The sequence below is a fragment of the Podarcis pityusensis genome (genome assembly GCF_964106645.2).
Source record: "Podarcis pityusensis genome assembly, chromosome: 16".
Taxonomy (NCBI): Eukaryota; Metazoa; Chordata; class Lepidosauria; order Squamata; family Lacertidae; genus Podarcis; species Podarcis pityusensis.
The window spans coordinates 6,150,808-6,165,080 of NC_138041.1; the positions used below are offsets into that span (position 1 = coordinate 6,150,808).

General features: G+C 44.8%; 2 long non-coding RNA genes across 2 annotated transcripts; both read right to left on the minus strand.

Moving 5' to 3' along the window:
- Nucleotides 1-282: 282 nt before the first annotated feature.
- LOC308465463 lies at nt 283-2,951 on the minus strand. The gene is made up of 2 exons (XR_013980463.1): nt 2,675-2,951; nt 283-1,111 (listed from the first exon to the last, which is right to left on the minus strand). It is a non-coding gene; the product is annotated as an uncharacterized lncRNA (long non-coding RNA).
- Nucleotides 2,952-7,530: 4,579 nt separating this feature from the next.
- Nucleotides 7,531-10,129, minus strand: LOC308465723. Its single transcript, XR_013980548.1, has 2 exons — nt 9,744-10,129; nt 7,531-8,341 (listed from the first exon to the last, which is right to left on the minus strand). It is a non-coding gene; the product is annotated as an uncharacterized lncRNA (long non-coding RNA).
- Nucleotides 10,130-14,273: the final 4,144 nt, after the last annotated feature.

Genomic DNA, 14,273 nt, shown 5'->3' on the forward strand with positions numbered 1-14,273 from the left:
ATTTGTCAGGATAAGAGAAGTAGCCACCCATCCACCCAATTCTACCTGCAGAAGCTGACAAATGTCAGGTGGGATGTCTGCCCACCTCACACACCTTCACCCTCTGTTGTCTGAGGCAGCTTCCTCACTGCCTAATGGCAGGGACAGTCCTGACAAAGCCAAAGGAAACTTCCAGAAGGCCTATGGCCAAGCCCAAGAGACTATGTGCATTGTAGCATCTAGGAACTGTGATGGAAACAAGAGATTCAGGGGAAATAAAACAGAAGACAAGTGGAACATACATAATTTCAGAAGTTTTATTGTTGCTGCATTAGGAGATTGAAACACTGAGTATGTCTGTAGCCAGCATAATGCCAATCAGATGTGGCTGGACTTGGTGCACACAAGAAGTTGTTGCTCTCATTAGTCCCATCCAGCATGGTTAAAGGATGATGGGTGTTGTAGTCCAACACGAACTGTATGGTGCCATTTTGGCTATGCTACGAACCTCTGCTGGTTTTATACTATGAGGTTGTATGGATAATGTTGGGAAGTGGAGTTTGTTGAGGTTGCCGAGGTTTCTCTGGTGAAGAAAGCTAGGGCCCTCTTGCAAAAGAACTACAGTTTCCTATGGAATGACAGTTTCAGCCTTTAAGTGTAGAATACATGCAAAGAAAGGAATCACTAAAGAACTGTAAGTCAGGCTAATAACGACACCAAGAAAAACAATGACCTGCAATTATATAACACGAGAAGGGAAGAACATAATGCAATTAGTGTGTGGAGGCGGGGAAAAGGCTTCAGGCATCTAATGTGGTACAGCAGATAATCCAGAAAGTAGTCAAACTGGGACTGTAAATTATGCCCTTCTCCTCTCAGCTGCTGAGACTGAGACATACAGGACTGCTGATGGAGTTCCTTTAGCATTTCTTCACTGGGGGGCAACACTGCTGGATGGGGAGCCGAGCCCTAGGAGCGCAGCAGGAAGAATAGGAATACCGGGTGACCCAACAGCATTGGTTGGGTCTGCTGACATAATAGACCAGTCTTGGACTGGGCCTCCGGCAACAGCAGCAACCACGACCTCTGCAGCAGCGACAACAGCTCATCTTTAGAGAGGAGAAGGGTAAACCTGGAAAGAAAGATTGGGAAGGAGAGTTACAGAGAGTTGAATTAGGCCAAGCAGGGTGCTATTAGGTAAAGGTAAATGGACCCCTGACCTTTAGGTCCAGTTGTGACCGACTCTGGGGTTGCGACGCTCATCTCGCTTTATTGGCCGAGGGAGCCAGCGTACAGCTTCCGGGTCATGTGGCCAGCATGACTAAGCCGCTTCTAGCGAACCAGAACAGCGCACGGAAATGCTGTTTACCTTCCCGCCGGAGCGGTACCTATTTATCTACTTGCACTTTGACGTGCTTTCGAACTGCTAGGTTGGCAGGAGCAGGGACCGAACAACGGGAGCTCACCCCATTGCGGGGATTCGAACCGCCGACCTTCTGATCGGCAAGCCCTAGGCTCTGCGGTTTAGACCACAGCGCCACCTGTGTCCCTTCAGGGTGCTATTACTCTCCGCTAAATCCCCAAGTGACTCATTCAATTCCCCTGACCACTAGTTCTATGTCTTGACATGTTGCCCTTGCCTCCATCTCAAAGTTCAAACAACCACAGAGATCTCTTTAATTCCTGCCCATATAGCTTGTCCCAAGAGATAAGAAAAGTTTGTTCCTGTTTCAAAGCAGCTACCCTTTCTTCTTCCAAGTTACATGGAACCAGGCGGAGGGCCTTCTCGGTAGTGGCACCCACCCTGTGGAACGCCCTCCCACCAGATGTCTAAGAGAAGAACAACTACCAGACTTATAGAAGACATCTGAAGGCATCCCTGTTTAGGGAAGCTTTTAATGTTTAACAGATCTCTGTATTTTAATACTTTGTTGGAAGCTGCCCAGAGTGGCTGGGGAAACCCAGCCAGATGGGTGAGGTATAAATAATAAAAAATATAATAATAAAAAATATAATAATAATAATAATAATAATAATAATAATAATAATAATAGTAATAATAATTCCAAGAGCCAGTGGGGTGGGGTGGGTAGAGTGTTGGACTAAGACCTAGGAGACTATTGTTCTTGTCCCCACTCAGTCATGAAGCTGGTCTAGACATTGTATCAGTGTGGATAAAATGGGGAAAGGGAAAACCATGTATGTCAACTTGGGCTACTTGGATGAAAGGTGAGATATGAATGTAATAAAAATAAAATCCCAGGGTTACACCCAACTCAGTCCACTGAAACAAATGGACCCAAGTTAGGCATGTCTGTAACTCTGGATGAGTCTACTATGAGTAGCAAAAGCACTGGCTACAGCCCCTATATTCCAATGCTCTCAGGGATGGTGGGAATCTAATAGTACCTGGAGGGACACAGGTTCCCCATACTTGACCTATTCTTTCAACAAGATTATTTTTGGCCCTGGTATGGGACAAAATGGAACTGAGACAGCTGAGGGACAGCCTCCCTCTCGACAACAAATAGTGAACACTGAAAAATCACTTGCTTTCCCAGAGAAGACAACATGAATTTAAGAATTTGCAAAAAGAACTGACAATGAAGGAATGTATGAAGGAATGAAGGGACGACCAAATTCCATCAAACATATATTTTCCCTGCATCAAAAGAGATCAGCAAAATCAGCTTACCTTGGCCAACTTCGGAAGTGCTCAAGAAGTTCTAAGGAATGAGTGAAGAGCCTGTGGACCAGGGACCTTTTATATGGCACAGCAAACACTTCCTAGAGGAAGTGAAGTAGCTCCAAAAAGCCACTAATTCTTGATGAAAGGCTCATATCCTCTCTGGTTTGCCACCTTCCAGTTTAAGATACTTGGCTTGATCAATATATCTCATTAAATATCTCTCATTAATTAAAAATGTGGGTGATTAATGCTATCCCGGTTTAATACACTGATGATTTTGACATCGAAGTGGAACACACTTAGAGAGTATGTAAGAATGATGCAGTATAACATCAGGTGAGTTGCTCAATGAAGTCTCTTGCGGATGACGCAGTGCTTGGAATAAACAACGTAGTTGAGTTCACTGAATTAGTTCACAAAACCTGTGGACTACAGTGGTACCTTGGTTTGCAACTGTTTTGGATTACAACCACGTCAAACCCTGAAGTGTGTGTCCCTTTTTTGGGAATACAATCTATTTTTTTTTCCCCAGAGGGTTGGAGGAGCACGAGAAATAGCTTGTGCGCATGTGCACGGGCCTCCTCTGACCCGGATGTGCACTGGAAATAACACTTGCGCATGTGAAAAGAATGCTTATGCGTATGCACAAGCTATTTCCAGTGCTTCTCTGATCCAGAAGTGGGCAGCCATGCAGCGCAGCACAGGTAAGAGCGGGTGGAGGCAGCGGGTGGCGGGGGTTGCCGTGGGCCAGATAAAGTAGTCCCTCGGACCTTATCCGGCCCACGGGCCTTCAGTTTGGGGACCCCTGGTCCATTCCATGCACATATGCATTCATTCAAATCAGATGAACACTTGGAAAAGGCTGGGGCCACGTATGAAATGCAGCAGTGATTCATGTGGAATCTGAGCAACCTATCTTCTGCCTCATCATTTGGAGCATCATAAAATGCCATCTCACCTTCTGAAGGCTGGTAGTAGGCGTGATGAGATGGACATATTGCAACACGAGTGCATGATCTGACCATTGGGAAATGTCATCTTAAAGAATAACAGCAATTAGGATGCAAGGGAGAGCAGAATCCATATTAGAACTCCTTCCAGGTGACGTGGCAATGGCAACTGAACTAGCTGGTGACAAAAAAAAAAGGGAGAAAAATTAATGGAGGTGCAAACATCTATCAATATCTATTAGTGAGATCTAAATGGAACTGCCAAGTTCAAAGGCAGTATAAGAACATTAGAAGAGCCAAAATATGCAGGGATTTATGATATGTAAAAAGAACCAAGGAAAGAGAAGATGGGAAGTCATTGATATCTTAAGGATGTAAAAATGAGTACAGTAGTACCTCGGTTTAAGAACAGCCCTGTTTACAAACTATTCGGTATATGAACTCTGCAAAACCAGAAGTAGTGTTCTGGTTAGCAAACATTACCTTGGTCTACGAATGGAAGCTAAACGGTGGAAGGATACAAGCGGTGGGAGGCCTCATTAGGGAAAGCACACCTCAGTTTAAGAACAGCTTTGGTTTAAGAACGGACTTCCGGAATGGATTAAGTTCATAAACCAAGGTACCACTGTACTTTAAATTGTAAAACAGAAAATTTAATAAAAATTATAAAAAGACATTAGAAGTGCCCTGTCTTCAGTAAAGTGTTGACCTCAGATTGTGTTGATAAGCATGGATGTGATCCTCAAATGCTATTGGACTCCAACTCCCATCTTTCTTGGATATTGGTCATGTTGGCTGGAGCTGCAGGGAATTGGAGTCCAACAACAGCTGTCCACAGGTTCCCCACATAAGAAGAGGCTGTTGGATCAGGACAATGGCCCATCTAGTCCAGCCTCCTGTTCTCACAGTGGCCAACCAGATGCCCCAATAGGAAGCTCACAAGCAGGATTTGATCACGAGTGACTCTCCCCTCCTGTGGTTTCCATCAACTGGAATTTAGAAGCACTGCTGCCTTCTGTGGGAGCACAGCATAGCTATCATGCCTAGAAGCCATCAGTAGCCTTATCCTCCACATTTCTTTCCAATCCTCTGTTAAAGCCACCCAAGTTGGTGGCCATCACTGTATCCTGTGGGAACGAGTTCCATAGTTTAACTACGTGTGGTTGGAAGAAATGCTTGAATCTCTCCTAAGTCATCCAACATTCATTACTGAATGTCCACGAGTTCTAGTATGATGAAAGAGGTTGGAAAACTTTATTGGCTTTCTTTGCACAATGCATGATATTATAAACTGGATGGACTTTGATTACATGAACCCAAGCCTGATTTAATTAATTGCTCATCTAGGCAAATACTGTCATCAGTACTATCTCAAACACTCTGGCTGAGATCCAATGATGTGCTTGTGATGCAATATCTAATGCTTACAACATCTAACACCTATGACCAGAAAAACACTCCAAGTGATATTGTGGCAGATAAATATACTATTTATGCAGCATGATTTCGGATTGTAGCAATACGATGTGGCCTTTCAGCCAGTGTTTTCATTGTTCTGGCTAAAACCTTCGCTCCTTGATCCTTAACCTGGTGAACAAACAACTCTTTTTCTGACTACCTTTGAAATGTTTGAAACATGCAATAAATGCCACCCCCCCCCATTTGTCATGTGTAGGGGACCTGTGGTCCTCCAGATGTTGCTGGACTCTAATCATCACTACTAGTCGTTTTGCTTTTTCTGGGGGTTTATGTATATTTTCAGGGGTTTTCCCCAACCTGTGGAGCAGATTTGAGGATGGTGCAGGTCACACACAGGGGTAGAGAGGAAAAAGTTTCATTGCCCAAATTGAAGTAATTATGCTTATGCAATTATTTAGTTGAATACTGGTGCTTGCTCCTAACTTACTTAAAACAGTTATAGCCGGGCCACTTTAGTCCATGTGTTTGTAACCTCAAAGCTGGACTACTGCAATGAGTTCTATGTGGGACAGCCCTTTTGGCCTGGTTTGGAAGCTTAAACTGGTGCAGAATGTGCTGGCCTGATGCCTGATGGGAGCATGTGGCTGATGGAGGCATCTGACTAACATGTGATACCATTGCTAAAGCATATTCACTGGCTGCCCGTCTACCAGTGAGCCAGGTTCAAGGTCCTCACATTAAAATACAAAGTCCTGAACACCTGGGGTGTATGGAGTGTTAGGGAAGGGGGCACACCTTTGGTCCCCACCCTGTACTTAGCTCTCACCTGTGGCTCCTAGAAACTCTTTAGCATGTGACAGCAACCCAGGCATGGCTTTGACTGGCCGGCTCAACCAGGTGAGAGTAGCCATTAAGTCTCAAACCCTCAGTGAGTTAGGGGCTTCCCCTGCATGTGAAGACAGGCTCCAGAAGATTGAGCAGATGAGACAAATAGTGGGTCCAAGGGTCAAGAAGGTGGTTTCTGCATGTGTTGTAGAAAGAAGTGGGGGCAGATGGATCTCATCAACCTGGGAAGGTAACTTATGTAGGAGAAGGAAAATTCTGATCCTGATCCTCTACTGCTTTCTGGGATATCTTTTGCAGAAGAAAAGGCTAAACCCTACACAAATCCAGAGTGAGTCCGTAAGAGGCTGGATGGCATTCTCTACAGCTCCTTCTGGGAAGTCCTGAAGCCAAGCTGATGCCAAACATATGGATGGACTTTGGTTACATGAAGCCAAGCCTAATTTCAGTAATTGCTCGTGTAGGCAATTAGTGTCATCAGTACTACCTCAAACACTCTGCCTGAGATCCAATGACGTGTTTGTGATGCAATATCTCATGCTTATCACATCTAACACCCATGCTCAGAAGGTGAGCTGGTATATGATGACCAGAAAAGCACTTCAAGTGATACTGCAGCGGATAAATATATTATTTACGCAACATGACTTTGGAAGTTATGTGTGAAATCTAGGAACCCGTGACTTTATATGTGAAAAGAATTGGATTGTAGCCATAAGATGGGGCCTTTCAGCCAGCCTTTTCATTGTTCTGGCTAAAACCTTCACTCCTTGAGCCTTAACCTGGTGAACAAACAACTCTTTTCCTGACTACCTTTGAAATGTTTGAAACAGGCAATAAATCCCACCCACCCCCATTTGTCATGTGGAGGGGACCTGTGGTCCTCCAGATGTTGCTGGACTCTAACTCCCATCACTACTAGTCGTTTTGTTTTACTTTTGCAGAAGAAAAGGCTAAAGAGTAAACCCTACACAAATCCAGAGTCCATAAGAGGTTGGATGGAAATCTCTACAGCTCCTTCTGGGAACTCCTGAAGCTAAGCTGATGCCAAACATATTGATGTGCTTTGGACCACATGAGGGAGGTTTGTTGTCTGGGGCAGCTCTGGATATCCATACAAACTGCCCAGGCTTGCACCCTGGAGAGGTCACATATGTGTTGCTAAAATAATGGTTTGACTTCAACCCAAGAGGCACACTCCATTGTTTTCGAGACAGATGAATGCCAACAAGAACAGCTGAGCTGCCTTAGGGACCACCTGAACCCTTATATCTCGGCTCAGTCACTGAAATCATCTGCAGGAGCACTGTTGGTCATTTCCTGAGTTGGCGAGACTCGGATGACAACAAAGAGGAGAACCACTGAAACTGAATAAATGACAATATCTCTTCAACCAGATCTTTGATTGATTAACCGTCTATGGCTTTCAAAATTTGTGTGTGTGTGTCGGGTGTGTGTGTTATCACTTTGCTTTGTTTTGTCTTTGTTTTATTGTGTTTTTTGCGTTTTCAAATTGTGTTTTTATGTTGTGAACTACCTTGTGATCTTTGAATGAAGGGCAGTATACAAATTTAATAAATGATGGTGGTGGTGAATGGATGGATGGATGGTGATTACAAGGAAGACAGACCAGATCAACAGAACAAGGCATTGCCATGAATTCAGATTTATTCATTCATATCCCAGACACCATGGGGAAAATGAAAGCATCATCCATTTCAAGAAAAAGACTCTTTCATCTGGATTTTTGAGACTGATTGAAGAGAAGAATTCCAGTTTTCTGAAGGTTGCGGGAATGAAGCTAGAAGCATCAACCTCAATGAGGTTAACTCAGGAAGGCAACAAGCAGGCATTAAATATATATTTTTTTGACATTGATCTCAATGTCTCAGGTTTTGAGCTGGCAAACAGCAAGCTGGCATTCGCTTCTGGGTGTTAGGATTGCTATCAATCTTCAGATCCAAAGCCCAGGTAACAATTTCTAAAGTGCTCAGAACTTGTACTGCTGGAAAGTATAGCGAGACTGGTTGCAATAGCCACGGCTAGAGCAACAGCATGGGGAGCAGCCACATCTGGAACAGCAGCTGCGCCTGTGGCAGCAGCAGGGAGAGCAGCCACATCTGGAACAGGCTTGACGCCTGTGGCAGCAGCAGGGGGAGCAGCCACATCTGGAACAGCAGCTACGCCTGTGGCAGCAGCAGGGAGAACAGCCACATCTGGAACAGACTTGACGGCTTTGGCAGCAGCAGGGAGAGCGGCCACATCTGGAACAGCAGCTACGCCTGTGGCAGCAGCAGGGAGAGCAGCCACATCTGGAACAGACTTGACGGCTTTGGCAGCAGCAGGGAGAGCAGCCACATCTGGAACAGACTTGACGGCTTTGGCAGCAGCAGGGGGAGCAGCCACACTTAGAACAGCGGGAACTCTGGCCTCCACAACAGGACATTTTGAAGTAATGAAGCTAAAAGAAACAAATAAGGCTTTGGTGTAATCAAACCATGGTATGTTCAATATGCATTGTTCAATGTGCATCTTGGAAGTCATGATTTTCCTAAAGTGCTTTTCTGTTCAGCGTTATTTATGTCTATATTATATTTTAGCTTCTTCAGATGAATGTCAGATTAGAATGTATAATTCATTCTTATTCAGTATCCTCAAATCTCACCACTTAAGATTTTAACACTCAATCAAAATCCATAGTTTGAATGTGATTCCCCCCCACACACCCTCTGAATCTGAAACCTAGGCAACTTAACACTTTCAGTCTGTTTCATATTATTTAAGCAGCCTTCAGATATGTCCACTTGCTTTCAGATGCATTTAAATAATGTTGCACACCAACCATCTAATGTCTAGAGGCATGCAATGCCCTTTCTCATTATTTACCAACATGAATAAATAAATAAGAAGTGCATGCGAGCTCAGTAACTTTTCTCATAAAATGTAAGATTGTTTGTCAACTGTCATCTATAGAAACCATCTCTAGAAAGGAGGGACACAGAGGTGGCCCTTGTGTCTTTCTCTACATGCTGCCCATCCTTCTCTCCTCTCCCCCCTTTTCAGCTCTAGATTGCTCTGGGTGGACCCAATTGGATATGGAGCAATCCAGGATACTTCGACCCAATCTGGACAAGTCCAGTATCAACTTTAATCTGCTTGTTTAAGCTCAAAATCTGACTAGATCCAGAACAAAGCCCTCAGAACAATCCCATGGATTTCACACTTCCTTGAGTTTGCCTATCCAGTAAAGGTAAAGGGACCCCTGACTGTTAGGTCCAGTCGTGACCGACTCTGGGGTTGCGGCGCTCATCTCACTTTATTGGCCGAGGGAGCCGGCGTACAGCTTCCGGGTCATGTGGCCAGCATAATTAAGCCGCTTCTGGCGAACCAGAGCAGTGCACGGAAACACCGTTTACCTTCCCGCCGGAGCGGTACCTATTTATCTACTTGCACTTTGATGTGCTTTCGAATTGCTAGGTTGGCAGGAGCAGGGACCGTGCAACGGGAGCTCACCCAGTCACAGGGATTCGAACCACCGACCTTCTGATCGGCAAGTCCTAGGCTCTGTGGTTTAACCCACAGCACCACCCGCATCCCTTTGCCTATCCAGTATTAGGTCAGTATTCAGAAATTATCTGAACGGTCTCAGAAGATTTAAATGGTTGCCACTGGAAATGTATGGTTCTCGACCACAGCAAAGAGCACATCAAAAATCAAGCAGTAAAGCAGACAGCCTGATGGATCTGATCCTTCACGTATTATTAGTGAATCCATCCAATAACACAAATTTCAGGACTGAGGTTCTGGAAGACATTTTATGCCACCTAAATGATCCAGCTTCCCAGCAGTTGAATTGAACTTACCTTGCACAGCAGTCAGAACTTGTCAGGTCAATGGAGATTCAAGTCAACGAGTGAAGAGCTCAGAGACAGATGTTCCTTTTGTAGAGCTCCAAGAGCCCTGCCTCCTCGAAAATGAAGCACTACCAATGAATGAACTCATGCTTCATTGCTACTCAAAGCACATGTCTATGTGTTGCATGCACTATCTACCAATCACATATTCGTAGAGTTTATCCACATCTTCCACTATGACAGCATTTCCCCAAGGTCTGTAATTAGGTAGCATTTGATGCTTATCACGCTATAATCCTCACATCGCACACACTCTGCAGAGGTAACTTCAGAAGTGTGGTTTCTTGAATAGCAACACTGGCAAGAATGGAATGGACCTTCTCATTGGATCCATCCCCATGACTCAACAGCGCAGGATTGCTCAGTAGTTTGTTATTCCGCCTGAGCTTCATTGCTTAGACTCAGAAATTCATTTTAATCTATTTGCTGCGGTTAGCTAGATGTGTCTATTCTGATAGGTCAAAAAGGAAAGATGAGATCAACATCTCAAAGACGTCAGGGTATTTTTTCCTCCTCTGTTGTGAGCCATCCCCTCACCCCCCAAATGATACCATAAGAACATTAACAGAGTCTACTGGATCAACTCAATGGCTCATCTAGTCCACTATCCTGTTCTCACAGTGGTCAACCAGATGTCCATGGGAAAAGTGGAAGCAGGATTCAATCACAATAATACCCTCTGCTCCTTTGGGCTTCAGCAACAGAATTTTGTCTTTCTCACTGTCTCATTAGAGGACCTGTGTCATGTTCCGCATCATACAAGAAAAAGCCAACCATTAACAAAAGACTCGTTTCTTTATTTGCCTTCACAATTCTACCTGGCATTTTTAATTGCTTCTCTCTGGGTAAGGATGGAGAGCATGTCAATGTTGGCTTTGCTGTATTGGTTATATGTCCAATGCTTTGGTTACATGAGTAAACATAGGATCATAGCCAACTAAGTTATATAGAGAACAGACCTATGCAAATCAAAGATTCTAAGTCCAGCACTGAATTTAGTGCTGTGCTGGTGATTCCCTTGCACATGGCCCACAAAGATAGATGATAGGTGTCAGGGACTGGGCAGAGGAGGAATGGTGGAGACCCCCTCCCCAGCCTGACCCTTCCAGAGAAGAGGAAGAGAGTTCAGAATTACAACAGAGGTTTGAGAGAGGTCACAGCTCATAGGCAGATGAGGTGAAAAGTTGGGGAATAATGAGAGAGGAGGAGGAGGAAGAAGAAGAAGACGAAGCACCAGGGAGTGACAGCTGACAGACACAGTGTCCTTAGAAAGCATTCCAGACCCCGCTCTCCCAGAACCCAGCAAGCCTTGAAAGTAGGAGAGCAAAGAGCTCAAAGACAGAGGGCACTCATCAGCACCAGTAGTAGAGGTGATGAATATTATGAATGAGGAAGTGGGAAGACGGGGGTAGGGGGGAGATTCAGTTAGGACAACACCATAATTCAAGAAGCTGGGTTCTAAAGCCTCTCTCTCTCTTTCTCTCTCTCTCTCTCTGTAATATTGAATAAAAAGCAGATGGTAAGAACATTCCTTGTCTTTGTACGTTCCTCAACAACCAGCCATGAAAGTTGCTGACAGCAGCCTGACAATAGGTTGCTCAGATTACACACGAATCAGCCCTGCATTTCACACACAGCCCCAGCCTTTTCCAATTTTTCACCCAACTTGAATGAATACATCAATGCAAGGAGTGGACAAGAGAAGTCCTTCTGGCTGGAGCTGTGGGGAATTGGAGCCCAACAACAGCTGTCCACAGGTTCTCCCCATCAGAAGAGGCTACTGGAGCAGGACAATGGCCCATCCAGTCCAGTATCCTGTTCTCACAATAACCAACCAGATCTCCCAACTGGTAGCTCACCATCAGGATCTGAACACCTGAGTGACTCTACCCTCCTGTTGTGTCCAGAATCTGGCATTCAGAAGCACTGCTGCCTTGAATTGTGGAGGCACAGCAATGCCATCATGGCTACTGGCCAATCCTCTCTTAAAGCCACCCAAGTTGGTGGCCATCACTGCCTCCTGTGTGAATGAATTCCATAGTTTAACTATGTGTGGTTTGCTTGTATCGACCCTGAATCTTCCAATATTCAGCCTTTTTAGATGTCCATAAGTAGTAGAATTACGAGAGAAGGAGAAAACGATTTTCCCTATTGGCTTTCTCCAATACATAGACGCGGGTGGTGCTGTGGGTTAAACCACTGAGCCTAGGACTTGCCAATCAGAAGGTCGGTCGTTCGAATCCCTGCAACGGGGTGAGCTCCTGTTGCTTGGTCCCTGCTCTTGCCAACCTAGAAGTTTGAAAGCACAAAGTACAAGTAGATAAATAGGTACCGCTCTGGAGGGAAGGTAAACGGCGTTTCCGTGCGCTGCTCTGGTTCGCCAGAAGTGGCTTAGTCATGCTGGCCACATGACCTGGAAGCTGTACGCCGGCTCCCTTGGCCAGTAAAGTGAGATAAGCGCCGCAACCCCAGAGTCGGTCATGACTGGACCTAATGGTCGAGGTACCTTTACCTTTTTAATGCCATGTCACCTCTATCGCAGCTTTCCTCTACACTAAACTGTCCCAAATGTTGTGTATCTCTGAGAAGGAGGAGGATGGGCAAACAAGAAGAAAGGGTGTGTGTCTTTCATGTTCTGCTTATTTGCACCTTGCTGTCCTCTATTGAAAACAGAACTCTGTACCGGATGGACTTTGGTTAGATGAAGCCAAGCCTGATTTTAGTAATTGCTCTTCTATGCAAGTACTGTCATCAGTACTACCTCAAACCCTCTGGCTAAGATGCAGTGATGTGCTTGTGATGCAAGACCTCATGGTTATCACACCTAACACCCATGCTCAGAAGATGAGCTGGAAGTTATGTGTGAAATCTAGGAACTCATGACTTTATATGTGAAAAGAATTGGATTGTAACAATATGATGTAGCCTTTCAGCAATCATTTTCATTGTTCTGGTTAAACCTTGACTCCTGGAGCCTTAGCAGCATAGTAAACAAACAATTCTTTTTCTGACTACCTTTGAAATGTTTGAAATATGGAGAAGGCATCCCCCATCCCCTGTTTGTCATGGTTAGGGGATCTGCGGTCCTCCAGGTGTTGCTGGACTCTAACTCCCATCATTACCAGCCGTTTTGCTTTTTCTGGGGGTTTATGTATATTTTCAGGGGTTTTCCCCAACCTGTGGAGCAGATTTGAGGATGGTGCGGGTCACACACAGGGGTGGTTAGGGGGAAAGTTTAATTGCCCAAGTGGAAGTCATTATACTTATGCAATTATTTAGTTGAATACTGCCATTTGTTCCCAACTAACCGAAAACATGACCACATGTGTATAACCTCAAGGCTGGAAAACTGCAATGTGCTTTATGTGGTGCTGCCCTTTTGGCCTGGGTTGGAAACTTCAGCTGGTGCAGATTGTGCCAGCTACATTGCTGATGGAGGCATCTGGCTCATGGAGGCATCTTGTAATACCATTGTTAAAGCTATTCACTGGCTGCCCATCTACCCCTGAGGCAGGTTCAGGGTCCTTGTGTTACTTTACAAAGCCCTGTACAGCTGAGGTCCAGAGACCACCTGAACCCTGGTATCTCAGCTCAGTCACCAAGATCATCTGTAGGAAGAGCATTGTTGCTCTTTTCCTGAGTTGGCAAGACTAACTTGACAACAGGAAACCAAACCTTTAGTGTTATCTGCCCAGTTCAGCAGGAACCTTCTGTTTCAACTTTTAAACACCTCCTGAAGTCTTCTCTATTTTGTCAGGCTGAGGCTGGCAATTAGGAATACATATTTCCACAAGAGTTTGCTGATCTCTCAGCTTGACTTTCTATATGGTTTTTTTGTATAGTATTATGTACATTTGTGAACTGCTGTGATATTTTTTATAAATAGTGGTGCATATACATAATTTTATAAAAATATAAAGTTATTAATACGTGTTTTATCTTGGTTCAGAAGTGTTTGTCACAGTTGCTTCTCTACAAGGAGGAAAGTTGTGTGGCCTCCCTTTATTCCAGTTCTCCCTCCTCCTCCTTTGTTGAGAAGTTTTGCCATAGCCACAGCATTTGAATGGAATTGGCTGGGGGCCGCTAGGGGCGCCTTGGAAGATGGCGGATAATAACATCTATCCAGCCCGCACGAGGTAATTTGAGGCTGATTATGGGGAGTAAATCAGTCTCCCTCGTCTCTCCAGGGAATGGAAAGACGCAGTTTTCACCCGTGGTTGTCATAAATCACCCCCGAGTTCGGAAGAAGGAGGGGGTGTGAGGCACTGGGTGCACAACCCTCGGCGGGTCTCGGCACTCCTCCGAAGCTGCTTCCAGGAGTGAAACTAGTTGCGTTACTTAAAAGGAAAACATTGGAGAAAGCTAAAACACATGCTTTGAGAGAGGCAGGAGGTTTTATCTACTAATAATTTGGCCACTGAAAGGAAGAAGATTGAGACGGAAGATTACCTCAAAGTACTACAGACATGCTGGTATGTG